Below are 24,652 nucleotides of genomic sequence, written 5' to 3'. Positions count from 1 at the left end.
ACAGTCCTCTGGGCCGGATTTGAACCAGCGACCTATGGATAACTGTGAATCCTCCACTACAGTCCACCGCTCTACCAACTGAGCTACCAGAGGCTCTGTATACTTTTTTGTTCCTACTCATTGCTTTACGTCCGTCCCTGTCTGCCGTCTGCACACACTGCTACTCAGCGCGGCCATATAGACGCACAGGAAATGCAATCATCGGCTGCAACTGCAAACATTGCCCAGATTAAGTTTTATAATGCTCGATGGTGTCGATTAGGTTAAAATATGCAAGTAGGAAGTGTCTGAAGTATGTCAGAGGACTGCTAAGTGTATTACGAGTCTTATCCTGCTGTCTGGTTCCATGGGTCATTACCGCTTGCGACGCGGCAGCGTGCGGATGTTCGGAGCGCTCAGTGTCACTTGCTTGTTTACGTTGTATTTGTGCTTTCTGTTTCACGTGATTGTGCGTGGTTGTGTGTTCGTGTCGTTGTTTGAAGTATTTGCTGTATGCAGTTAGCCCATTTGGGTTAATTTGCAAAATGGTTCCCACGATTCCAAGGAAAAATACCCTGCAGTTCGAGTTTGACAAGGCTACACGATCAGTTCAGCCAAGTTCACTGGAAGTTCATGAATGGATCGTCGATACAATAGGCATAACCACTGATCAAGTTCACACTGCCTACTACGACCTGGATTTATACTGCTTTTTCGTGAAGCTTCTGAATCCCCTCTTACTGGAACGTCTTTTGCAGAAACATGGCGGCGGCGTCGATTTCCGGCATCGCTACGGCACTGTGAGTACTGTCAAAATTACTAACGCTGATGTCGAGATCTCCAACGTTCGTATTTACAACCTGCCCCCTGAAGTAGACAACTGTTTCTTAAAAGATGTGCTCACTAAATATGGCGATGTGCGTAACATTCGACTTGAAAAGTGGTCCAGGCAACATAAGTTGCAATGTTTTTCTGGTATCAGATCGGTTGAGATGCAAGTCAAAGTTAACATCCCATAGCATGTATTTGTTTGTGGTTATAAGGTGCAGGTTACCTATTCCGGACAAGCTTCTACGTGTTTTATCTGCAATGAAAGTGGTCATTTACGGCAGAATTGCCCCCAAAGGGTGACCGTCTTAAAGCCTACTTTCCAGCAACGTAAGAGACTCACTTTAGCTGATTTAGTGACAGGTACTCAATTAACAAGTTCTGGGCCGTCCCCCTCCAGTGATACTGTGACTGTACATGAAAAACCTTTTGAAGAAGAGTTCCCTGCTATTCCTCTTGCGACGGGCGGGGATCAGAACCATCTCACCCGTCCCGTCACTGCGGTAGCGCCCAAGAGACGTCGAACGTGCGACAGTAGTAGTTCCGATGAAGGCGTCTCCGTACCGGTAACACCTGCCACACTTGATATCAAACAACCGGCAGGAGACACTGAGCTTTCGCATGACGCTCTACCAGAATCAAGCGTTGAAGTTGATACTTCTTCGCCCGCTGACGGTAGTGCTACGCCCCAGGTTGGTTGTTGCTTACCATCCGCGTCTATCGCGTCGGCTCTCCAACCGACCGATATTGAACCTCAGCACGTTGCCCACAGTTACGTCGGCGGGGTGTGCCCAAGTTCACAACTCGTATCACAGCAATGCGACACTGACCACAAACACGCTGACGAGTGTGTCAACACAGAGCGAGATCTCAGCCTTGCTTGTCAACAAACTGACCGAGAGAGTGTTTCCACACAATCCCAACGTGTGGCCAAACAAGAACTTAGCGTGTCTCTGGAAGGGTTATCCGGCGAGACGCAACTGCACGTTGCTGTCGCAGGGCAACCTGCACAGGAGACCTGTGTAGATTCTCCGATGCCGCTTTCTGCGGAAAAAGTCGCCAGTGGCGGGAGGAACAAAAAGAAATTCCAACCGAACTTGAATGTACCACGCAGCAAACACAAACAGCAAGCCCTCTCGGATGCAAACGATGGTGATGGCCACTCTCCACCAGCTGTTTCACGAATGGACTGGTTTGCTGGAGACGATGATCACGTTAATTTAAAGTAGCTCCGTAAACTACATGGCACAAGCGGACAAGTTCCTGAGTGTTAATGTAAACAGGATCACGTCTGATTTGAAACTTGCAGTCTTTAGGCAGTTCGTATATGAGTCTGCCGCTGATGTACTTCTATTGCAGGAATTCCTTCTTTCAGATCTGGTCATTCCCGGTTTCCACTGTATTACCAATGTTGCTTTCGAGCTTAGCACTGGTACAGCCATTCTCGTGCGTGAGGGCATCCCCGTCTCGGACGCTGAAACACTGGAGTCAGGGCGTGGCATATGCTGCAAAATATTCGGCGTCACGCTCGTGAACCTATACGCGCCCTCCGGGAGTGACCACAGGTTCGCAAGGACCGAGTTCTTTAAAGACGAACTAATTTACTTGCTTCGTAAAAATCCGACTGCCCTTGTATTAGGCGGAGATTTTAACTGTGCTGTGCATCAAAAAGATCAGAGGCCAAATTTTAACTATTGTAAGGAGCTTCATGATCTGGTTTTACGAATGAATCTCCAGGATACGTGGGAACTCCTTCACCCTACCCTTGTGAAATTTACATACTTCACTTCCACCTCGAGTAGCCGCCTCGACAGAATATATGTGTCTTCTCAGCTCGGAGAACATGTTGTTGATTCAGAGGTCATTCCCGTCCCATGTAGCGATCACTGCGCCTACGCAACCGTCATACAACTGGACAGACAACCCACCAAACAATTCAGAGGTCACTGGATGTTGAACTTTTCCCACCTTCAGGACGCCGATCTCGAGGAACTTGTCACACGAACTTGGACTTTTTGTCTTCGCTCTGTCAATAGGTACCGTACGAAAGTAGAGTGGTGGACGTCCTTTGCTAAACCAAAGTTGCGACGGTATTTAATTTCGTACTGTAATACGCAATCGAGGGATGCAAAGAAGACCACGGAATTTTATTATTCAATTTTAAGGGAGCTCTACGACAAATCTGGCGTCAATAATATTTACACTGCTCAAATAAAGCAAATCAAGGCTAAGATGCTCAGTATCAAACGTAAACAACTAGAAGGGTTAAAAATCAAGTCCAAAGTCAACTCTTTGGTTCAATCTGAGACAACTTCCATGTACCATCTTATTAAGCATCAGACCAACCGTAGACGCTTATTTATAGACGAACTGGCAACTGATAACGGGGAAATTCTCACTCGGCAACCTGACATAGTCACGGCAATTCAGAGATATTATCACGGCCTGTATTCGGACTACCCAACCAATGATGGCTTGACTGCTACTGTACTCCAATTCATGGACACGCCCGTTACTGCGGATGATAATCGTGACTTTCTGGCTCCGTTTAGTGTCGAGGAGACTTTAGAACTTATTGTTAAGTCGCCCGCTAACAAAGCCCCAGGACTGGACGGCCTACCCAAGGAGTTTTACCTTCGGTATTGGGATGTAATTGGTGTTACATTTACAGAAATTTTAAATGAAATTATTGCCGGGGCGCCTGTTCCTAATGCGATGAAGGAGGGTAAAATTGTCCTTGTTCCCAAACGCAAAGGGTGTAAGCGATTTGATAATCTGCGCCCGCTCACCCTGCTTAATTTTGACTACAAGACTATAGCCAGAGCTGTTAACGCCCGAATGTCGCCGCTCCTTCACAAAGTTGTCTGGCGGCACCAGGCCTGCGTGCCAGGACGGAATGCCATGTCTGCGATGTCTGAAATTAGGGACCTAATCTCCATTGCCTCAGTCACCAACCTGAATTGTGCCCTGCTATTTCTAGACTTTCATAAAGCCTTTGATCATGTGAACCACCGCTATCTTTTTCACATACTGGACAAAATAGGACTCGAGGAAGGGGCATTAAAAGTCCTTCGCAATTTGACATCTGGCATATCGGCGAGGATACAAGTCAATGGACAGCTGACGCAACCAATATCCATTCAGCGGGGTGTCCCCCAGGGCAGTCCACTCTCTATGTCACTTTTTGTGCTGTCACTGGAACCCTTCCTTCGGTCTCTTTATCACCATTTGTCAGGTGTGTCAATGTCAGGTCACACATTCATCGTCCGTGCATACGCTGACGATGTTGCCGTTCTGTTACGCAGTGACGACGAGGTGGTCCGTATTAAACGGGCGATCGACCAGTATAGTGCAGTGTCTGGAGCACAACTAAGTGACCAGAAATGTAAAGTGCTCGATCTCAAGGGTTTTGAGAGATTAACTATACCGTGGGCGCATCTGGTGGAATCTCACAAACTACTAGGAATCACCTTGAATAGGTGCCCTCTGAAAATGGCGGCCTCCAATTGGAAGTCAGTGACGCATCTGATACAGGGTACCATTATCGAATGTCGCTGGCGTGCTGTGAACATTATAGAAAAAATTAGGATTCTCAATACCTACGTCTTCTCCAAGGCGTATTATGTTGCACAGTTTTTTCCCATTCCCAAGCTTCAGGCCAGAAAGATCATGCAGGTTGCCAATCAATACATCTGGAAGGGAAACATATTTAAATTGTCCTCCGATACACTAGCCAAGTCGAGAACTACTGGTGGGCTTGAGTTGGTTAACATCGCCGGGAAGGCAATGGCCTTGTACGTCAAGCGGACCACGACTTTACTGCATGACAGCCACTGCACTGTTACTCAAAAGTTGTACCTCACAGTGCGTCCAGCGAGTGTGCGACCTCCTATTGACGTTGGAAGAATCCATTACAAATTGAAACACATCAGGGAATTTTTCCTTCATGTTAGTTATACAGATGTTGGTGTTCTACGGCGCCGACCACTGTCAACTCGCGACTTGCAACGTGAGTGGGAAAAGTCGGCGACCCCAAATACAATAGAACGGAAGTATCCGACTACTGACTGGAAAACGGTGTGGGCCAACATCAGCTTGAAAGTACACTCTTCGGATGTTGCTTCAACTTGGTACAGGGTGGTAAATAACACAATTGCCACTAATGAAAAACTACATGCAATTGGGTTAAGTGACACAAATCTCTGCCTCTGTTGTGGACTCGTCGATTCTCTGATCCATCGGTTTACTTGCGGGGGCCATGCACTGAATTGGCGATGGGTCAAGAAAAGGATTGCGGTACTGTCAAGGAGCGCGGAAGACAATCTGAAACTGGATATCCTACTGCGTCCCGACAAAAAGTTTTATCCAGCCACGAAAAACAATACAGTAATGTGGATCCTAGGGCACTACGTCAACTACATCGTTAATGTTCGTGGAGAAGACGATTATATTAGTTTTCTGACCTACATGGAGCTGGCATACTGGAAGATTCAATGTGTCACTAACAGTAAAAAATTATTCGGAAACATGATGGACATCACCTTTGAAAAACATGGCATAGGATGACCACATTGGATGATCGAAGCCAATCAAGAGGAAATCTATTCTGTTTTATTCTATTTTTTCTTAAGTTACACTTTCTGTTATACCTGGTCAGTTTACTTCTTTTCATTAGTCTATTTATACTTGTTTGCTTATTCGTGTCAATTTCACACCTCTAACGGAAGAGCAAAGTATTTCGATATGGATCAAAACACACAACTGACACACGACAAACAAGAAATGTTCCTTTCCAAATGTGTCAGCACTATATACCTCGGAGCAGAGGAGAAACAACTATAAAAATATTAATACTATAACAAAATAATATATGTATAAAAACTGTCTGCTTGGAGAAGTGACTCAGGGATGGGCAGGGGGAGCCATCGTGGACAGGTCTCGGGATTCGACCCCTGCCCGCTTTATCTCCACCTGCACGGAACTGACCACTCACCAATACTTTCACACAAGAGTCAGGAAAAAAAGAAAAAAAAAGAAAAAAAAAATGGTGTAACGGTTAGCACTCTGGACTCTAAAAAAACAAAAAAAAAATGGTGTAACGGTTAGCACTCTGGACTCTGAATCCAGCGATCCGAGTTCGAATCTCGGTGGAACCTTCGTTTAGTCTAAATTTTCTGTAATAAGAGTTTCTCGCTGAGGAAGTAGCAGCAATAGGCTCACGGCGTTAGTTTCTACGTTTGTGTAAAAAACGATGCGTCTATAAAACGGCCGAATATTGGTGCGACTTTGTGACCTATATAGAACATTAAACGAGTAATACCTGTAAGAGCAAGCAATTTTACGATAATTCGAAGAAATATCATTATCCCACGAAGGTTAAAAATCCCATGATTATCAACTAGCTATTACAAGCTGAGCAAATGAATTTCCTTTAAAATAGGTTTAAAACATAGGGAGGTTCTGACTCAGTGGGCATTCTCTGGAGCCTCTTTGCTGATGAGATTAGAAAAACAGTCCTCTGGGCCGGATTTGAACCAGCGACCTATGGATAACTTTGAATCCTCCACTACAGTCCACCGCTCTACCAACTGAGCTACCAGAGGCTCTGTATACTTTCTTATTCCTACTCATTGCTTTACGTCCGTCCCTGTCTGCCGTCTGCACACACTGCTACTCAGCGCGGCCATATAGACGCACAGGAAATGCAATCATCGGCTGCAACTGCAAACATTGCCCAGATTAAGTTTTATAATGCTCGATGGTGTCGATTAGGTTAAAATATGCAAGTAGGAAGTGTCTGAAGTATGTCAGAGGACTGCTAAGTGTATTACGAGTCTTATCCTGCTGTCTGGTTCCATGGTGTAACGGTTAGCACTCTGGACTCTGAATTCAGCGATCCGAGTTCGAATCTCGGTGGAACCTTCGTTTAGTCTAAATTTTCTGTAATAAGAGTTTCTCGATGAGGAAGTAGCAGCAATAGGCTCACGGCGTTAGTTTCTACGTTTGTGTAAAAAACGATGCGTCTATAAAACGGCCGAATATTGGTGCGACTTTGTGACCTATATAGAACATTAAACGAGTAATACCTGTAAGAGCAAGCAATTTTACGATAATTCGAAGAAATATCATTATCCCACGAAGGTTAAAAATCCCATGATTATCAACTAGCTATTACAAGCTGAGCAAATGAATTTCCTTTAAAATAGGTTTAAAACATAGGGAGGTTCTGACTCAGTGGGCATTCTCTGGAGCCTCTTTGCTGATGAGATTAGAAAAACAGTCCTCTGGGCCGGATTTGAACCAGCGACCTATGGGTAACTGTGAATCCTCCACTACAGTCCACCGCTCTACCAACTGAGCTACCAGAGGCTCTGTATACTTTCTTATTCCTACTCATTGCTTTACGTCCGTCCCTGTCTGCCGTCTGCACACACTGCTACTCAGCGCGGCCATATAGACGCACAGGAAATGCAATCATCGGCTGCAACTGCAAACATTGCCCAGATTAAGTTTTATAATGCTCGATGGTGTCGATTAGGTTAAAATATGCAAGTAGGAAGTGTCTGAAGTATGTCAGAGGACTGCTAAGTGTATTACGAGTCTTATCCTGCTGTCTGGTTCCATGGTGTAACGGTTAGCACTCTGGACTCTGAATCCAGCGATCCGAGTTCGAATCTCGGTGGAACCTTCGTTTAGTCTAAATTTTCTGTAATAAGAGTTTCTCGCTGAGGAAGTAGCAGCAATAGGCTCACGGCGTTAGTTTCTACGTTTGTGTAAAAAACGATGCGTCTATAAAACGGCCGAATATTGGTGCGACTTTGTGACCTATATAGAACATTAAACGAGTAATACCTGTAAGAGCCAGCAATTTTACGATAATTCGAAGAAATATCATTATCCCACGAAGGTTAAAAATCCCATGATTATCAACTAGCTATTACAAGCTGAGCAAATGAATTTCCTTTAAAATAGGTTTAAAACATAGGGAGGTTCTGACTCAGTGGGCATTCTCTGGAGCCTCTTTGCTGATGAGATTAGAAAAACAGTCCTCTGGGCCGGATTTGAACCAGCGACCTATGGATAACTGTGAATCCTCCACTACAGTCCACCGCTCTACCAACTGAGCTACCAGAGGCTCTGTATACTTTCTTATTCCTACTCATTGCTTTACGTCCGTCCCTGTCTGCCGTCTGCACACACTGCTACTCAGCGCGGCCATATAGACGCACAGGAAATGCAATCATCGGCTGCAACTGCAAACATTGCCCAGATTAAGTTTTATAATGCTCGATGGTGTCGATTAGGTTAAAATATGCAAGTAGGAAGTGTCTGAAGTATGTCAGAGGACTGCTAAGTGTATTACGAGTCTTACCCTGCTGTCTGGTTCCATGGTGTAGCGGTTAGCACTCTGGACTCTGAATCCAGCGATCAGAGTTCGAATCTCGGTGGAACCTTCGTTTAGTCTAAATTTTCTGTAATAAGAGTTTCTCGCTGAGGAAGTAGCAGCAATAGGCTCACGGCGTTAGTTTCTACGTTTGTGTAAAAAACGATGCGTCTATAAAACGGCCGAATATTGGTGCGACTTTGTGACCTATATAGAACATTAAACGAGTAATACCTGTAAGAGCAAGCAATTTTACGATAATTCGAAGAAATATCATTATCTCACGAAGGTTAAAAATCCCATGATTATCAACTAGCTATTACAAGCTGAGCAAATGAATTTCCTTTAAAATAGGTTTAAAACATAGGGAGGTTCTGACTCAGTGGGCATTCTCTGGAGCCTCTTTGCTGATGAGATTAGAAAAACAGTCCTCTGGGCCGGATTTGAACCAGCGACCTATGGATAACTGTGAATCCTCCACTACAGTCCACCGCTCTACCAACTGAGCTACCAGAGGCTCTGTATACTTTCTTATTCCTACTCATTGCTTTACGTCCGTCCCTGTCTGCCGTCTGCACACACTGCTACTCAGCGCGGCCATATAGACGCACAGGAAATGCAATCATCGGCTGCAACTGCAAACATTGCCCAGATTAAGTTTTATAATGCTCGATGGTGTCGATTAGGTTAAAATATGCAAGTAGGAAGTGTCTGAAGTATGTCAGAGGACTGCTAAGTGTATTACGAGTCTTATCCTGCTGTCTGGTTCCATGGGTCATTACCGCTTGCGACGCGGCAGCGTGCGGATGTTCGGAGCGCTCAGTGTCACTTGCTTGTTTACGTTGTATTTGTGCTTTCTGTTTCACGTGATTGTGCGTGGTTGTGTGTTCGTGTCGTTGTTTGAAGTATTTGCTGTATGCAGTTAGCCCATTTGGGTTAATTTGCAAAATGGTTCCCACGATTCCAAGGAAAAATACCCTGCAGTTCGAGTTTGACAAGGCTACACGATCAGTTCAGCCAAGTTCACTGGAAGTTCATGAATGGATCGTCGATACAATAGGCATAACCACTGATCAAGTTCACACTGCCTACTACGACCTGGATTTATACTGCTTTTTCGTGAAGCTTCTGAATCCCCTCTTACTGGAACGTCTTTTGCAGAAACATGGCGGCGGCGTCGATTTCCGGCATCGCTACGGCACTGTGAGTACTGTCAAAATTACTAACGCTGATGTCGAGATCTCCAACGTTCGTATTTACAACCTGCCCCCTGAAGTAGACAACTGTTTCTTAAAAGATGTGCTCACTAAATATGGCGATGTGCGTAACATTCGACTTGAAAAGTGGTCCAGGCAACATAAGTTGCAATGTTTTTCTGGTATCAGATCGGTTGAGATGCAAGTCAAAGTTAACATCCCATAGCATGTATTTGTTTGTGGTTATAAGGTGCAGGTTACCTATTCCGGACAAGCTTCTACGTGTTTTATCTGCAATGAAAGTGGTCATTTACGGCAGAATTGCCCCCAAAGGGTGACCGTCTTAAAGCCTACTTTCCAGCAACGTAAGAGACTCACTTTAGCTGATTTAGTGACAGGTACTCAATTAACAAGTTCTGGGCCGTCCCCCTCCAGTGATACTGTGACTGTACATGAAAAACCTTTTGAAGAAGAGTTCCCTGCTATTCCTCTTGCGACGGGCGGGGATCAGAACCATCTCACCCGTCCCGTCACTGCGGTAGCGTCCAAGAGACGTCGAACGTGCGACAGTAGTAGTTCCGATGAAGGCGTCTCCGTACCGGTAACACCTGCCACACTTGATATCAAACAACCGGCAGGAGACACTGAGCTTTCGCATGACGCTCTACCAGAATCAAGCGTTGAAGTTGATACTTCTTCGCCCGCTGACGGTAGTGCTACGCCCCAGGTTGGTTGTTGCTTACCATCCGCGTCTATCGCGTCGGCTCTCCAACCGACCGATATTGAACCTCAGCACGTTGCCCACAGTTACGTCGGCGGGGTGTGCCCAAGTTCACAACTCGTATCACAGCAATGCGACACTGACCACAAACACGCTGACGAGTGTGTCAACACAGAGCGAGATCTCAGCCTTGCTTGTCAACAAACTGACCGAGAGAGTGTTTCCACACAATCCCAACGTGTGGCCAAACAAGAACTTAGCGTGTCTCTGGAAGGGTTATCCGGCGAGACGCAACTGCACGTTGCTGTCGCAGGGCAACCTGCACAGGAGACCTGTGTAGATTCTCCGATGCCGCTTTCTGCGGAAAAAGTCGCCAGTGGCGGGAGGAACAAAAAGAAATTCCAACCGAACTTGAATGTACCACGCAGCAAACACAAACAGCAAGCCCTCTCGGATGCAAACGATGGTGATGGCCACTCTCCACCAGCTGTTTCACGAATGGACTGGTTTGCTGGAGACGATGATCACGTTAATTTAAAGTAGCTCCGTAAACTACATGGCACAAGCGGACAAGTTCCTGAGTGTTAATGTAAACAGGATCACGTCTGATTTGAAACTTGCAGTCTTTAGGCAGTTCGTATATGAGTCTGCCGCTGATGTACTTCTATTGCAGGAATTCCTTCTTTCAGATCTGGTCATTCCCGGTTTCCACTGTATTACCAATGTTGCTTTCGAGCTTAGCACTGGTACAGCCATTCTCGTGCGTGAGGGCATCCCCGTCTCGGACGCTGAAACACTGGAGTCAGGGCGTGGCATATGCTGCAAAATATTCGGCGTCACGCTCGTGAACCTATACGCGCCCTCCGGGAGTGACCACAGGTTCGCAAGGACCGAGTTCTTTAAAGACGAACTAATTTACTTGCTTCGTAAAAATCCGACTGCCCTTGTATTAGGCGGAGATTTTAACTGTGCTGTGCATCAAAAAGATCAGAGGCCAAATTTTAACTATTGTAAGGAGCTTCATGATCTGGTTTTACGAATGAATCTCCAGGATACGTGGGAACTCCTTCACCCTACCCTTGTGAAATTTACATACTTCACTTCCACCTCGAGTAGCCGCCTCGACAGAATATATGTGTCTTCTCAGCTCGGAGAACATGTTGTTGATTCAGAGGTCATTCCCGTCCCATGTAGCGATCACTGCGCCTACGCAACCGTCATACAACTGGACAGACAACCCACCAAACAATTCAGAGGTCACTGGATGTTGAACTTTTCCCACCTTCAGGACGCCGATCTCGAGGAACTTGTCACACGAACTTGGACTTTTTGTCTTCGCTCTGTCAATAGGTACCGTACGAAAGTAGAGTGGTGGACGTCCTTTGCTAAACCAAAGTTGCGACGGTATTTAATTTCGTACTGTAATACGCAATCGAGGGATGCAAAGAAGACCACGGAATTTTATTATTCAATTTTAAGGGAGCTCTACGACAAATCTGGCGTCAATAATATTTACACTGCTCAAATAAAGCAAATCAAGGCTAAGATGCTCAGTATCAAACGTAAACAACTAGAAGGGTTAAAAATCAAGTCCAAAGTCAACTCTTTGGTTCAATCTGAGACAACTTCCATGTACCATCTTATTAAGCATCAGACCAACCGTAGACGCTTATTTATAGACGAACTGGCAACTGATAACGGGGAAATTCTCACTCGGCAACCTGACATAGTCACGGCAATTCAGAGATATTATCACGGCCTGTATTCGGACTACCCAACCAATGATGGCTTGACTGCTACTGTACTCCAATTCATGGACACGCCCGTTACTGCGGATGATAATCGTGACTTTCTGGCTCCGTTTAGTGTCGAGGAGACTTTAGAACTTATTGTTAAGTCGCCCGCTAACAAAGCCCCAGGACTGGACGGCCTACCCAAGGAGTTTTACCTTCGGTATTGGGATGTAATTGGTGTTACATTTACAGAAATTTTAAATGAAATTATTGCCGGGGCGCCTGTTCCTAATGCGATGAAGGAGGGTAAAATTGTCCTTGTTCCCAAACGCAAAGGGTGTAAGCGATTTGATAATCTGCGCCCGCTCACCCTGCTTAATTTTGACTACAAGACTATAGCCAGAGCTGTTAACGCCCGAATGTCGCCGCTCCTTCACAAAGTTGTCTGGCGGCACCAGGCCTGCGTGCCAGGACGGAATGCCATGTCTGCGATGTCTGAAATTAGGGACCTAATCTCCATTGCCTCAGTCACCAACCTGAATTGTGCCCTGCTATTTCTAGACTTTCATAAAGCCTTTGATCATGTGAACCACCGCTATCTTTTTCACATACTGGACAAAATAGGACTCGAGGAAGGGGCATTAAAAGTCCTTCGCAATTTGACATCTGGCATATCGGCGAGGATACAAGTCAATGGACAGCTGACGCAACCAATATCCATTCAGCGGGGTGTCCCCCAGGGCAGTCCACTCTCTATGTCACTTTTTGTGCTGTCACTGGAACCCTTCCTTCGGTCTCTTTATCACCATTTGTCAGGTGTGTCAATGTCAGGTCACACATTCATCGTCCGTGCATACGCTGACGATGTTGCCGTTCTGTTACGCAGTGACGACGAGGTGGTCCGTATTAAACGGGCGATCGACCAGTATAGTGCAGTGTCTGGAGCACAACTAAGTGACCAGAAATGTAAAGTGCTCGATCTCAAGGGTTTTGAGAGATTAACTATACCGTGGGCGCATCTGGTGGAATCTCACAAACTACTAGGAATCACCTTGAATAGGTGCCCTCTGAAAATGGCGGCCTCCAATTGGAAGTCAGTGACGCATCTGATACAGGGTACCATTATCGAATGTCGCTGGCGTGCTGTGAACATTATAGAAAAAATTAGGATTCTCAATACCTACGTCTTCTCCAAGGCGTATTATGTTGCACAGTTTTTTCCCATTCCCAAGCTTCAGGCCAGAAAGATCATGCAGGTTGCCAATCAATACATCTGGAAGGGAAACATATTTAAATTGTCCTCCGATACACTAGCCAAGTCGAGAACTACTGGTGGGCTTGAGTTGGTTAACATCGCCGGGAAGGCAATGGCCTTGTACGTCAAGCGGACCACGACTTTACTGCATGACAGCCACTGCACTGTTACTCAAAAGTTGTACCTCACAGTGCGTCCAGCGAGTGTGCGACCTCCTATTGACGTTGGAAGAATCCATTACAAATTGAAACACATCAGGGAATTTTTCCTTCATGTTAGTTATACAGATGTTGGTGTTCTACGGCGCCGACCACTGTCAACTCGCGACTTGCAACGTGAGTGGGAAAAGTCGGCGACCCCAAATACAATAGAACGGAAGTATCCGACTACTGACTGGAAAACGGTGTGGGCCAACATCAGCTTGAAAGTACACTCTTCGGATGTTGCTTCAACTTGGTACAGGGTGGTAAATAACACAATTGCCACTAATGAAAAACTACATGCAATTGGGTTAAGTGACACAAATCTCTGCCTCTGTTGTGGACTCGTCGATTCTCTGATCCATCGGTTTACTTGCGGGGGCCATGCACTGAATTGGCGATGGGTCAAGAAAAGGATTGCGGTACTGTCAAGGAGCGCGGAAGACAATCTGAAACTGGATATCCTACTGCGTCCCGACAAAAAGTTTTATCCAGCCACGAAAAACAATACAGTAATGTGGATCCTAGGGCACTACGTCAACTACATCGTTAATGTTCGTGGAGAAGACGATTATATTAGTTTTCTGACCTACATGGAGCTGGCATACTGGAAGATTCAATGTGTCACTAACAGTAAAAAATTATTCGGAAACATGATGGACATCACCTTTGAAAAACATGGCATAGGATGACCACATTGGATGATCGAAGCCAATCAAGAGGAAATCTATTCTGTTTTATTCTATTTTTTCTTAAGTTACACTTTCTGTTATACCTGGTCAGTTTACTTCTTTTCATTAGTCTATTTATACTTGTTTGCTTATTCGTGTCAATTTCACACCTCTAACGGAAGAGCAAAGTATTTCGATATGGATCAAAACACACAACTGACACACGACAAACAAGAAATGTTCCTTTCCAAATGTGTCAGCACTATATACCTCGGAGCAGAGGAGAAACAACTATAAAAATATTAATACTATAACAAAATAATATATGTATAAAAACTGTCTGCTTGGAGAAGTGACTCAGGGATGGGCAGGGGGAGCCATCGTGGACAGGTCTCGGGATTCGACCCCTGCCCGCTTTATCTCCACCTGCACGGAACTGACCACTCACCAATACTTTCACACAAGAGTCAGGAAAAAAAGAAAAAAAAGAAAAAAAAATGGTGTAACGGTTAGCACTCTGGACTCTAAAAAAACAAAAAAAAAAATGGTGTAACGGTTAGCACTCTGGACTCTGAATCCAGCGATCCGAGTTCGAATCTCGGTGGAACCTTCGTTTAGTCTAAATTTTCTGTAATAAGAGTTTCTCGCTGAGGAAGTAGCAGCAATAGGCTCACGGCGTTAGTTTCTACGTTTGTGTAAAAAACGATGCGTCTATAAAACGGCCGAATATTGGTGCGACTTTGTGACCTATATAGAACATTAAACGAGTAATACCTGTAAGAGCAAGCAATTTTACGATAATTCGAAGAAATATCATTATCCCACGAAGGTTAAAAATCCCATGATTATCAACTAGCTATTACAAGCTGAGCAAATGAATTTCCTTTAAAATAGGTTTAAAACATAGGGAGGTTCTGACTCAGTGGGCATTCTCTGGAGCCTCTTTGCTGATGAGATTAGAAAAACAGTCCTCTGGGCCGGATTTGAACCAGCGACCTATGGATAACTTTGAATCCTCCACTACAGTCCACCGCTCTACCAACTGAGCTACCAGAGGCTCTGTATACTTTCTTATTCCTACTCATTGCTTTACGTCCGTCCCTGTCTGCCGTCTGCACACACTGCTACTCAGCGCGGCCATATAGACGCACAGGAAATGCAATCATCGGCTGCAACTGCAAACATTGCCCAGATTAAGTTTTATAATGCTCGATGGTGTCGATTAGGTTAAAATATGCAAGTAGGAAGTGTCTGAAGTATGTCAGAGGACTGCTAAGTGTATTACGAGTCTTATCCTGCTGTCTGGTTCCATGGTGTAACGGTTAGCACTCTGGACTCTGAATCCAGCGATCCGAGTTCGAATCTCGGTGGAACCTTCGTTTAGTCTAAATTTTCTGTAATAAGAGTTTCTCGCTGAGGAAGTAGCAGCAATAGGCTCACGGCGTTAGTTTCTACGTTTGTGTAAAAAACGATGCGTCTATAAAACGGCCGAATATTGGTGCGACTTTGTGACCTATATAGAACATTAAACGAGTAATACCTGTAAGAGCAAGCAATTTTACGATAATTCGAAGAAATATCATTATCCCACGAAGGTTAAAAATCCCATGATTATCAACTAGCTATTACAAGCTGAGCAAATGAATTTCCTTTAAAATAGGTTTAAAACATAGGGAGGTTCTGACTCAGTGGGCATTCTCTGGAGCCTCTTTGCTGATGAGATTAGAAAAACAGTCCTCTGGGCCGGATTTGAACCAGCGACCTATGGGTAACTGTGAATCCTCCACTACAGTCCACCGCTCTACCAACTGAGCTACCAGAGGCTCTGTATACTTTCTTATTCCTACTCATTGCTTTACGTCCGTCCCTGTCTGCCGTCTGCACACACTGCTACTCAGCGCGGCCATATAGACGCACAGGAAATGCAATCATCGGCTGCAACTGCAAACATTGCCCAGATTAAGTTTTATAATGCTCGATGGTGTCGATTAGGTTAAAATATGCAAGTAGGAAGTGTCTGAAGTATGTCAGAGGACTGCTAAGTGTATTACGAGTCTTATCCTGCTGTCTGGTTCCATGGTGTAACGGTTAGCACTCTGGACTCTGAATCCAGCGATCCGAGTTCGAATCTCGGTGGAACCATCGTTTAGTCTAAATTTTCTGTAATAAGAGTTTCTCGCTGAGGAAGTAGCAGCAATAGGCTCACGGCGTTAGTTTCTACGTTTGTGTAAAAAACGATGCGTCTATAAAACGGCCGAATATTGGTGCGACTTTGTGACCTATATAGAACATTAAACGAGTAATACCTGTAAGAGCCAGCAATTTTACGATAATTCGAAGAAATATCATTATCCCACGAAGGTTAAAAATCCCATGATTATCAACTAGCTATTACAAGCTGAGCAAATGAATTTCCTTTAAAATAGGTTTAAAACATAGGGAGGTTCTGACTCAGTGGGCATTCTCTGGAGCCTCTTTGCTGATGAGATTAGAAAAACAGTCCTCTGGGCCGGATTTGAACCAGCGACCTATGGATAACTGTGAATCCTCCACTACAGTCCACCGCTCTACCAACTGAGCTACCAGAGGCTCTGTATACTTTCTTATTCCTACTCATTGCTTTACGTCCGTCCCTGTCTGCCGTCTGCACACACTGCTACTCAGCGCGCCCATATAGACGCACAGGAAATGCAATCATCGGCTGCAACTGCAAACATTGCCCAGATTAAGTTTTATAATGCTCGATGGTGTCGATTAGGTTAAAATATGCAAGTAGGAAGTGTCTGAAGTATGTCAGAGGACTGCTAAGTGTATTACGAGTCTTATCCCGCATTCTGGTTCCATGGTGTAACGGTTAGCACTCTGGACTCTGAATTCAGCGATCCGAGTTCGAATCTCGGTGGAACCTTCGTTTAGTCTAAATTTTCTGTAATAAGAGTTTCTCGATGAGGAAGTAGCAGCAATAGGCTCACGGCGTTAGTTTCTACGTTTGTGTAAAAAACGATGCGTCTATAAAACGGCCGAATATTGGTGCGACTTTGTGACCTATATAGAACATTAAACGAGTAATACCTGTAAGAGCAAGCAATTTTACGATAATTCGAAGAAATATCATTATCCCACGAAGGTTAAAAATCCCATGATTATCAACTAGCTATTACAAGCTGAGCAAATGAATTTCCTTTAAAATAGGTTTAAAACATAGGGAGGTTCTGACTCAGTGGGCATTCTCTGGAGCCTCTTTGCTGATGAGATTAGAAAAACAGTCCTCTGGGCCGGATTTGAACCAGCGACCTATGGGTAACTGTGAATCCTCCACTACAGTCCACCGCTCTACCAACTGAGCTACCAGAGGCTCTGTATACTTTCTTATTTCTACTCATTGCTTTACGTCCGTCCCTGTCTGCCGTCTGCACACACTGCTACTCAGCGCGGCCATATAGACGCACACGAAATGCAATCATCGGCTGCAACTGCAAACATTGCCCAGATTAAGTTTTATAATGCTCGATGGTGTCGATTAGGTTAAAATATGCAAGTAGGAAGTGTCTGAAGTATGTCAGAGGACTGCTAAGTGTATTACGAGTCTTATCCTGCTGTCTGGTTCCATGGTGTAACGGTTAGCACTCTGGACTCTGAATCCAGCGATCCGAGTTCGAGTCTCGGTGGAACCTTCGTTTAGTCTAAATTTTCTGTAATAAGAGTTTCTCGCTGAGGAAGTAGCAGCAATAGGCTCACGGCGTTAGTTTCTACGTTTGTGTAAAAAACGATGCGTCTATAAAACGGCCGAGTATTGGTGCGACTTTATGACCTATATAGAACATTAAACGAGTAATACCTGTAAGAGCAAGCAATTTTACGATAATTCGAAGAAATATCATTATCCCACGAAGGTTAAAAATCCCATGATTATCAACTAGCTATTACAAGCTGAGCAAATGAATTTCCTTTAAAATAGGTTTAAAACATAGGGAGGTTCTGACTCAGTGGGCATTCTCTGGAGCCTCTTTGCTGATGAGATTAGAAAAACAGTCCTCTGGGCCGGATTTGACCCAGCGACCTATGGGTAACTGTGAATCCTCCACTACAGTCCACCGCTCTACCAACTGAGCTACGAGAGGCTCTGTATACTTTCTTATTCCTACTCATTGCTTTACGTCCGTCCCTGTCTGCCGTCTGCACACACTGCTACTCAGCGCGGCCATATAGACGCACAGGAAATGCAATCATCGGCTGCAACTGCAAACATTGCCCAGATTAAGTTTTATAATGCTCGATGGTGTCGATTAGGTTAAAATATGCAAGTAGGAAGTGTCTGAAGTATGTCAGAGGACTGCTAAGTGTATTACGAGTCTTATCCTGCTGTCTGGTTCCATGGTGTAACGGTTAGCACTCTGGACTCTGAATCCAGCGATCCGAGTTCGAATCTCGGTGGAACCTTCGTTTAGTCTAAATTTTCTGTAATATGAGTTTCTCGCTGAGGAAGTAGCAGCAATAGGCTCACGGCGTTAGTTTCTACGTTTATGTAAAAAACGATGCGTCTATAAAACGGCCGAATATTGGTGCGACTTTGTGACCTATATAGAACATTAAACGAGTAATACCTGTAAGAGCCAGCAATTTTACGATAATTCGAAGAAATATCATTATCCCACGAAGGTTAAAAATCCCATGATTATCAACTAGCTATTACAAGCTGAGCAAATGAATTTCCTTTAAAATAGGTTTAAAACATAGGGAGGTTCTGACTCAGTGGGCATTCTCTGGAGCCTCTTTGCTGATGAGATTAGAAAAACAGTCCTCTGGGCCGCATTTGAACCAGCGACCTATGGATAACTGTGAATCCTCCACTACAGTCCACCGCTCTACCAACTGAGCTACCAGAGGCTCTGTATATTTTCTTATTCCTACTCATTGCTTTACGTCCGTCCCTGTCTGCCGTCTGCACACACTGCTACTCAGCGCGGCCATATAGACGCACAGGAAATGCAATCATCGGCTGCAACTGCAAACATTGCCCAGATTAAGTTTTATAATGCTCGATGGTGTCGATTAGGTTAAAATATGCAAGTAGGAAGTGTCTGAAGTATGTCAGAGGACTGCTAAGTGTATTACGAGTCTTATCCTGCTGTCTGGTTCCATGATGTAACGGTTAGCACTCTGGACTCTGAATCCAGCGATCAGAGTTCGAATCTCGGTGGAACCTTCGTTTAGTCTAAATTTTCTGTAATAAGAGTTTCTCGCTGAGGAAGTAGCAGCAATAGGCTCACGGCGTTAGTTTCTACGTTTGTGTAAAAAACGATGCGTCTATAAAACGGCCGAATATTGGTGCGACTTTGTGACCTATATAGAACATTAAACGAGTAATACCTGTAAGAGCAAGCAATTTTACGATAATTCGAAGAAATATCATTATCTCACGAAGGTTAAAAATCCCATGATTATCAACTAGCTATTACAAGCTGAGCAAATGAATTTCCTTTAAAATAGGTTTAAAACATAGGGAGGTTCTGACTCAGTGGGCATTCTCTGGAGCCTCTTTGCTGATGAGATTAGAAAAACAGTCCTCTGGGCCGGATTTGAACCAGCGACCTATGGATAACTGTGAATCCTCCACTACAGTCCACCGCTCTACCAACTGAGCTACCAGAGGCTCTGTATACTTTCTTATTCCTACTCATTGCTTTACGTCCGTCCCTGTCTGCCGTCTGCACACACTGCTACTCAGCGCGGCCATATAGACGCACAGGAAATGCAATCATCGGCTGCAACTGCAAACATTGCCCAGATTAAGTTTTATAATGCTCGATGGTGTCGATTAGGTTAAAATATGCAAGTAGGAAGTGTCTGAAGTATGTCAGAGGACTGCTAAGTGTATTACGAGTCTTGTCCTGCTGTCTGGTTCCATGGTGTAACGGTTAGCACTCTGGACTCTGAATCCAGCGATCCGAGTTAGAATCTCGGTGGAACCTTCGTTTAGTCTAAATTTTCTGTAATAAGAGTTTCTCGCTGAGGAAGTAGCAGCAATAGGCTCACGGCGTTAGTTTCTACGTTTGTGTAAAAAACGATGCGTCTATAAAACGGCCGAATATTGGTGCGACTTTGTGACCTATATAGAACATTAAACGAGTAATACCTGTAAGAGCCAGCAATTTTACGATAATTCGAAGAAATATCATTATCCCACGAAGGTTAAAAATCCCATGATTATCAACTAGCTATTACAAGCTGAGCAAATGAATTTCCTTTAAAATAGGTTTAAAACATAGGGAGGTTCTGACTCAGTGGGCATTCTCTGGAGCCTCTTTGCTGATGAGATTAGAAAAACAGTCCTCTGGGCCGCATTTGAACCAGCGACCTATGGATAACTGTGAATCCTCCACTACAGTCCACCGCTCTACCAACTGAGCTACCAGAGGCTCTGTATACTTTCTTATTCCTACTCATTGCTTTACGTCCGTCCCTGTCTGCCGTCTGCACACACTGCTACTCAGCGCGGCCATATAGACGCACAGGAAATGCAATCATCGGCTGCAACTTCAAACATTGCCCAGATTAAGTTTTATAATGCTCGATGGTGTCGATTAGGTTAAAATATGCAAGTAGGAAGTGTCTGAAGTATGTCAGAGGACTGCTAAGTGTATTACGAGTCTTATCCTGCTGTCTGGTTCCATGATGTAACGGTTAGCACTCTGGACTCTGAATCCAGCGATCAGAGTTCGAATCTCGGTGGAACCTTCGTTTAGTCTAAATTTTCTGTAATAAGAGTTTCTCGCTGAGGAAGTAGCAGCAATAGGCTCACGGCGTTAGTTTCTACGTTTGTGTAAAAAACGATGCGTCTATAAAACGGCCGAATATTGGTGCGACTTTGTGACCTATATAGAACATTAAACGAGTAATACCTGTAAGAGCAAGCAATTTTACGATAATTCGAAGAAATATCATTATCTCACGAAGGTTAAAAATCCCATGATTATCAACTAGCTATTACAAGCTGAGCAAATGAATTTCCTTTAAAATAGGTTTAAAACATAGGGAGGTTCTGACTCAGTGGGCATTCTCTGGAGCCTCTTTGCTGATGAGATTAGAAAAACAGTCCTCTGGGCCGGATTTGAACCAGCGACCTATGGATAACTGTGAATCCTCCACTACAGTCCACCGCTCTACCAACTGAGCTACCAGAGGCTCTGTATACTTTCTTATTCCTACTCATTGCTTTACGTCCGTCCCTGTCTGCCGTCTGCACACACTGCTACTCAGCGCGGCCATATAGACGCACAGGAAATGCAATCATCGGCTGCAACTGCAAACATTGCCCAGATTAAGTTTTATAATGCTCGATGGTGTCGATTAGGTTAAAATATGCAAGTAGGAAGTGTCTGAAGTATGTCAGAGGACTGCTAAGTGTATTACGAGTCTTGTCCTGCTGTCTGGTTCCATGGTGTAACGGTTAGCACTCTGGACTCTGAATCCAGCGATCCGAGTTAGAATCTCGGTGGAACCTTCGTTTAGTCTAAATTTTCTGTAATAAGAGTTTCTCGCTGAGGAAGTAGCAGCAATAGGCTCACGGCGTTAGTTTCTACGTTTGTGTAAAAAACGATGCGTCTATAAAACGGCCGAATATTGGTGCGACTTTGTGACCTATATAGAACATTAAACGAGTAATACCTGTAAGAGCAAGCAATTTTACGATAATTCGAAGAAATATCATTATCCCACGAAGGTTAAAAATCCCATGATTATCAACTAGCTATTACAAGCTGAGCAAATGAATTTCCTTTAAAATAGGTTTAAAACATAGGGAGGTTCTGACTCAGTGGGCATTCTCTGGAGCCTCTTTGCTGATGAGATTAGAAAAACAGTCCTCTGGGCCGGATTTGAACCAGCGACCTATGGATAACTGTGAATCCTCCACTACAGTCCACCGCTCTACCAACTGAGCTACCAGAGGCTCTGTATACTTTCTTATTCCTACTCATTGCTTTACGTCCGTCCCTGTCTGCCGTCTGCACACACTGCTACTCAGCGCGGCCATATAGACGCACAGGAAATGCAATCATCGGCTGCAACTGCAAACATTGCCCAGATTAAGTTTTATAATGCTCGATGGTGTCGATTAGGTTAAAATATGCAAGTAGGAAGTGTCTGAAGTATGTCAGAGGACTGCTAAGTGTATTACGAGTCTTATCCTGCTGTCTGGTTCCATGGTGTAACGGTTAGCACTCTGGACTCTGAATCCAGCGATCCGAGTTCGAATCTCGGTGGAACCTTCGTTTAGTCTAAATTTTCTGTAATAAGAGTTTCTCGCTGAGGAAGTAGCAGCAATAGGCTCACGGCGTTAGTTTCTACGTTTGTGTAAAAAACGATGCGTCTATAAAACGGCCGAATATTGGTGCGACTTTGTGACCTATATAGAACATTAAACGAGTAATACCTGTAAGAGCAAGCAATTTTACGATAATTCGAAGAAATATCATTATCCCACGAAGGTTAAAAATCCCATGATTATCAACTAGCTATTACAAGCTGAGCAAATGAATTTCCTTTAAAATAGGTTTAAAACATAGGGAGGTTCTGACTCAGTGGGCATTCTCTGGAGCCTCTTTGCTGATGAGATTAGAAAAACAGACCTCTGGGCCGGATTTGAACCAGCGACCTATGGATAACTGCGAATCCTCCACTACAGTCCACCGCTCTACCAACTGAGCTACCAGAGGCTCTGTATACTTTCTTATTCCTACTCATTGCTTTACGTCCGTCCCTGTCTGCCGTCTGCACACACTGCTACTCAGCGCGGCCATATAGACGCACAGGAAATGCAATCATCGGCTGCAACTGCAAACATTGCCCAGATTAAGTTTTATAATGCTCGATGGTGTCGATTAGGTTAAAATATGCAAGTAGGAAGTGTCTGAAGTATGTCAGAGGACTGCTAAGTGTATTACGAGTCTTATCCTGCTGTCTGGTTCCATGGTGTAACGGTTAGCACTCTGGACTCTGAATCCAGCGATCCGAGATCGAATCTCGGTGGAACCTTCGTTTAGTCCAAATTTTCTGTAATAATAGTTTCTCGCTGAGGAAGTAGCAGCAATAGGCTCACGGCGTTAGTTTCTACGTTTGTGTAAAAAACGATGCGTCTATAAAACGGCCGAATATTGGTGCGACTTTGTGACCTATATAGAACATTAAACGAGTAATACCTGTAAGAGCAAGCAATTTTACGATAATTCGAAGAAATATCATTATCCCACGAAGGTTAAAAATCCCATGATTATCAACTAGCTATTACAAGCTGAGCAAATGAATTTCCTTTAAAATAGGTTTAAAACATAGGGAGGTTCTGACTCAGTGGGCATTCTCTGGAGCCTCTTTGCTGATGAGATTAGAAAAACAGTCCTCTGGGTCGGATTTGAACCAGCGACCTATGGATAACTGTGAATCCTCCACTACAGTCCACCGCTCTACCAACTGAGCTACCAGAGGCTCTGTATAATTTCTTATTCCTACTCATTGCTTTACGTCCGTCCTTGTCTGCCGTCTGCACACACTGCTACTCAGCGCGGCCATATAGACGCACAGGAAATGCAATCATCGGCTGCAACTGCAAACATTGCCCAGATTAAGTTTTATAATGCTCGATGGTGTCGATTAGGTTAAAATATGCAAGTAGGAAGTGTCTGAAGTATGTCAGAGGACTGCTAAGTGTATTACGAGTCTTATCCTGCTGTCTGGTTCCATGGTGTAACGGTTAGCACTCTGGACTCTGAATCCAGCGATCCGAGTTCGAATCTCGGTGGAACCTTCGTTTAGTCTAAATTTTCTCTAATAAGAGTTTCTCGCTGAGGAAGTAGCAGCAATAGGCTCACGGCGTTAGTTTCTACGTTTGTGTAAAAAACGATGCGTCTATAAAACGGCCGAATATTGGTGCGACTTTGTGACCTATATAGAACATTAAACGAGTAATACCTGTAAGAGCAAGCAATTTTACGATAATTCGAAGAAATATCATTATCCCACGAAGGTTAAAAATCCCATGATTATCAACTAGCTATTACAAGCTGAGCAAATGAATTTCCTTTAAAATAGGTTTAAAACATAGGGAGGTTCTGACTCAGTGGGCATTCTCTGGAGCCTCTTTGCTGATGAGATTAGAAAAACAGTCCTCTGGGTCGGATTTGAACCAGCGACCTATGGATAACTGTGAATCCTCCACTACAGTCCACCGCTCTACCAACTGAGCTACCAGAGGCTCTGTATACTTTCTTATTCCTACTCATTGCTTTACGTCCGTCCCTGTCTGCCGTCTGCACACACTGCTACTCAGCGCGGCCATATAGACGCACAGGAAATGCAATCATCGGCTGCAACTGCAAACATTGCCCAGATTAAGTTTTATAATGCTCGATGGTGTCGATTAGGTTAAAATATGCAAGTAGGAAGTGTCTGAAGTATGTCAGAGGAATGCTAAGTGTATTACGAATCTTATCCTGCTGTATGGTTCCATGGTGTAACGGTTAGTACTCTGGACTCTGAATACAGCGATCCGAGTTCGAATCTCGGTGGAACCTTCGTTTAGTCTAAATTTTCTGTAATAAGAGTTTCTCGCTGAGGAAGTAGCAGCAATAGGCTCACGGCGTTAGTTTCTACGTTTGTGTAAAAAACGATGCGTCTATAAAACGGCCGAA

The 24,652-nt window shown here is 44.3% G+C and overlaps 30 non-coding genes across 30 annotated transcripts; 13 read left to right on the top strand and 17 right to left on the bottom strand.

Annotated features, from left to right (window-relative positions):
- Positions 1-4: 4 nt before the first annotated feature.
- On the bottom strand, positions 5-93 carry Trnay-gua (transfer RNA tyrosine (anticodon GUA)). Its single transcript is given in 2 exon segments — positions 5-40; positions 57-93. It is a non-coding gene; the product is annotated as a tRNA-Tyr (tRNA).
- A 6,228-nt stretch (positions 94-6,321) lies between these two features.
- On the bottom strand, positions 6,322-6,410 carry Trnay-gua (transfer RNA tyrosine (anticodon GUA)). The gene is given in 2 exon segments: positions 6,322-6,357; positions 6,374-6,410. It is a non-coding gene; the product is annotated as a tRNA-Tyr (tRNA).
- A 247-nt stretch (positions 6,411-6,657) lies between these two features.
- Positions 6,658-6,729, top strand: Trnaq-cug (transfer RNA glutamine (anticodon CUG)). The gene has a single exon. It is a non-coding gene; the product is annotated as a tRNA-Gln (tRNA).
- A 358-nt stretch (positions 6,730-7,087) lies between these two features.
- On the bottom strand, positions 7,088-7,176 carry Trnay-gua (transfer RNA tyrosine (anticodon GUA)). Its single transcript is given in 2 exon segments — positions 7,088-7,123; positions 7,140-7,176. It is a non-coding gene; the product is annotated as a tRNA-Tyr (tRNA).
- Positions 7,177-7,423: 247 nt separating this feature from the next.
- On the top strand, positions 7,424-7,495 carry Trnaq-cug (transfer RNA glutamine (anticodon CUG)). Its single transcript has one exon. It is a non-coding gene; the product is annotated as a tRNA-Gln (tRNA).
- Positions 7,496-7,853: 358 nt separating this feature from the next.
- Positions 7,854-7,942, bottom strand: Trnay-gua (transfer RNA tyrosine (anticodon GUA)). The gene is given in 2 exon segments: positions 7,854-7,889; positions 7,906-7,942. It is a non-coding gene; the product is annotated as a tRNA-Tyr (tRNA).
- Positions 7,943-8,189: 247 nt separating this feature from the next.
- Positions 8,190-8,261, top strand: Trnaq-cug (transfer RNA glutamine (anticodon CUG)). Its single transcript has one exon. It is a non-coding gene; the product is annotated as a tRNA-Gln (tRNA).
- A 358-nt stretch (positions 8,262-8,619) lies between these two features.
- Positions 8,620-8,708, bottom strand: Trnay-gua (transfer RNA tyrosine (anticodon GUA)). The gene is given in 2 exon segments: positions 8,620-8,655; positions 8,672-8,708. It is a non-coding gene; the product is annotated as a tRNA-Tyr (tRNA).
- Positions 8,709-14,935: 6,227 nt separating this feature from the next.
- Positions 14,936-15,024, bottom strand: Trnay-gua (transfer RNA tyrosine (anticodon GUA)). The gene is given in 2 exon segments: positions 14,936-14,971; positions 14,988-15,024. It is a non-coding gene; the product is annotated as a tRNA-Tyr (tRNA).
- Positions 15,025-15,271: 247 nt separating this feature from the next.
- Trnaq-cug (transfer RNA glutamine (anticodon CUG)) lies at positions 15,272-15,343 on the top strand. Its single transcript has one exon. It is a non-coding gene; the product is annotated as a tRNA-Gln (tRNA).
- Positions 15,344-15,701: 358 nt separating this feature from the next.
- Positions 15,702-15,790, bottom strand: Trnay-gua (transfer RNA tyrosine (anticodon GUA)). The gene is given in 2 exon segments: positions 15,702-15,737; positions 15,754-15,790. It is a non-coding gene; the product is annotated as a tRNA-Tyr (tRNA).
- A 247-nt stretch (positions 15,791-16,037) lies between these two features.
- Positions 16,038-16,109, top strand: Trnaq-cug (transfer RNA glutamine (anticodon CUG)). Its single transcript has one exon. It is a non-coding gene; the product is annotated as a tRNA-Gln (tRNA).
- Positions 16,110-16,467: 358 nt separating this feature from the next.
- Positions 16,468-16,556, bottom strand: Trnay-gua (transfer RNA tyrosine (anticodon GUA)). The gene is given in 2 exon segments: positions 16,468-16,503; positions 16,520-16,556. It is a non-coding gene; the product is annotated as a tRNA-Tyr (tRNA).
- Positions 16,557-16,803: 247 nt separating this feature from the next.
- Trnaq-cug (transfer RNA glutamine (anticodon CUG)) lies at positions 16,804-16,875 on the top strand. The gene has a single exon. It is a non-coding gene; the product is annotated as a tRNA-Gln (tRNA).
- Positions 16,876-17,233: 358 nt separating this feature from the next.
- Positions 17,234-17,322, bottom strand: Trnay-gua (transfer RNA tyrosine (anticodon GUA)). The gene is given in 2 exon segments: positions 17,234-17,269; positions 17,286-17,322. It is a non-coding gene; the product is annotated as a tRNA-Tyr (tRNA).
- Positions 17,323-17,569: 247 nt separating this feature from the next.
- On the top strand, positions 17,570-17,641 carry Trnaq-cug (transfer RNA glutamine (anticodon CUG)). Its single transcript has one exon. It is a non-coding gene; the product is annotated as a tRNA-Gln (tRNA).
- A 694-nt stretch (positions 17,642-18,335) lies between these two features.
- Positions 18,336-18,407, top strand: Trnaq-cug (transfer RNA glutamine (anticodon CUG)). Its single transcript has one exon. It is a non-coding gene; the product is annotated as a tRNA-Gln (tRNA).
- A 358-nt stretch (positions 18,408-18,765) lies between these two features.
- On the bottom strand, positions 18,766-18,854 carry Trnay-gua (transfer RNA tyrosine (anticodon GUA)). The gene is given in 2 exon segments: positions 18,766-18,801; positions 18,818-18,854. It is a non-coding gene; the product is annotated as a tRNA-Tyr (tRNA).
- Positions 18,855-19,531: 677 nt separating this feature from the next.
- Positions 19,532-19,620, bottom strand: Trnay-gua (transfer RNA tyrosine (anticodon GUA)). Its single transcript is given in 2 exon segments — positions 19,532-19,567; positions 19,584-19,620. It is a non-coding gene; the product is annotated as a tRNA-Tyr (tRNA).
- A 247-nt stretch (positions 19,621-19,867) lies between these two features.
- Positions 19,868-19,939, top strand: Trnaq-cug (transfer RNA glutamine (anticodon CUG)). Its single transcript has one exon. It is a non-coding gene; the product is annotated as a tRNA-Gln (tRNA).
- Positions 19,940-20,297: 358 nt separating this feature from the next.
- Trnay-gua (transfer RNA tyrosine (anticodon GUA)) lies at positions 20,298-20,386 on the bottom strand. Its single transcript is given in 2 exon segments — positions 20,298-20,333; positions 20,350-20,386. It is a non-coding gene; the product is annotated as a tRNA-Tyr (tRNA).
- Positions 20,387-21,063: 677 nt separating this feature from the next.
- Trnay-gua (transfer RNA tyrosine (anticodon GUA)) lies at positions 21,064-21,152 on the bottom strand. The gene is given in 2 exon segments: positions 21,064-21,099; positions 21,116-21,152. It is a non-coding gene; the product is annotated as a tRNA-Tyr (tRNA).
- Positions 21,153-21,399: 247 nt separating this feature from the next.
- Positions 21,400-21,471, top strand: Trnaq-cug (transfer RNA glutamine (anticodon CUG)). The gene has a single exon. It is a non-coding gene; the product is annotated as a tRNA-Gln (tRNA).
- Positions 21,472-21,829: 358 nt separating this feature from the next.
- Trnay-gua (transfer RNA tyrosine (anticodon GUA)) lies at positions 21,830-21,918 on the bottom strand. The gene is given in 2 exon segments: positions 21,830-21,865; positions 21,882-21,918. It is a non-coding gene; the product is annotated as a tRNA-Tyr (tRNA).
- Positions 21,919-22,165: 247 nt separating this feature from the next.
- Trnaq-cug (transfer RNA glutamine (anticodon CUG)) lies at positions 22,166-22,237 on the top strand. Its single transcript has one exon. It is a non-coding gene; the product is annotated as a tRNA-Gln (tRNA).
- A 358-nt stretch (positions 22,238-22,595) lies between these two features.
- Positions 22,596-22,684, bottom strand: Trnay-gua (transfer RNA tyrosine (anticodon GUA)). The gene is given in 2 exon segments: positions 22,596-22,631; positions 22,648-22,684. It is a non-coding gene; the product is annotated as a tRNA-Tyr (tRNA).
- A 247-nt stretch (positions 22,685-22,931) lies between these two features.
- Positions 22,932-23,003, top strand: Trnaq-cug (transfer RNA glutamine (anticodon CUG)). The gene has a single exon. It is a non-coding gene; the product is annotated as a tRNA-Gln (tRNA).
- A 358-nt stretch (positions 23,004-23,361) lies between these two features.
- On the bottom strand, positions 23,362-23,450 carry Trnay-gua (transfer RNA tyrosine (anticodon GUA)). Its single transcript is given in 2 exon segments — positions 23,362-23,397; positions 23,414-23,450. It is a non-coding gene; the product is annotated as a tRNA-Tyr (tRNA).
- Positions 23,451-23,697: 247 nt separating this feature from the next.
- On the top strand, positions 23,698-23,769 carry Trnaq-cug (transfer RNA glutamine (anticodon CUG)). Its single transcript has one exon. It is a non-coding gene; the product is annotated as a tRNA-Gln (tRNA).
- A 358-nt stretch (positions 23,770-24,127) lies between these two features.
- Positions 24,128-24,216, bottom strand: Trnay-gua (transfer RNA tyrosine (anticodon GUA)). Its single transcript is given in 2 exon segments — positions 24,128-24,163; positions 24,180-24,216. It is a non-coding gene; the product is annotated as a tRNA-Tyr (tRNA).
- Positions 24,217-24,652: the final 436 nt, after the last annotated feature.

This window comes from Schistocerca gregaria, chromosome 2, assembly GCF_023897955.1.
Source record: "Schistocerca gregaria isolate iqSchGreg1 chromosome 2, iqSchGreg1.2, whole genome shotgun sequence".
In the NCBI taxonomy this organism is placed as follows: domain Eukaryota; kingdom Metazoa; phylum Arthropoda; class Insecta; order Orthoptera; family Acrididae; genus Schistocerca; species Schistocerca gregaria.
The sequence above is the reverse complement of the archived record's forward strand: the minus strand, read 5'-3'. Positions and strand labels throughout refer to the sequence as shown.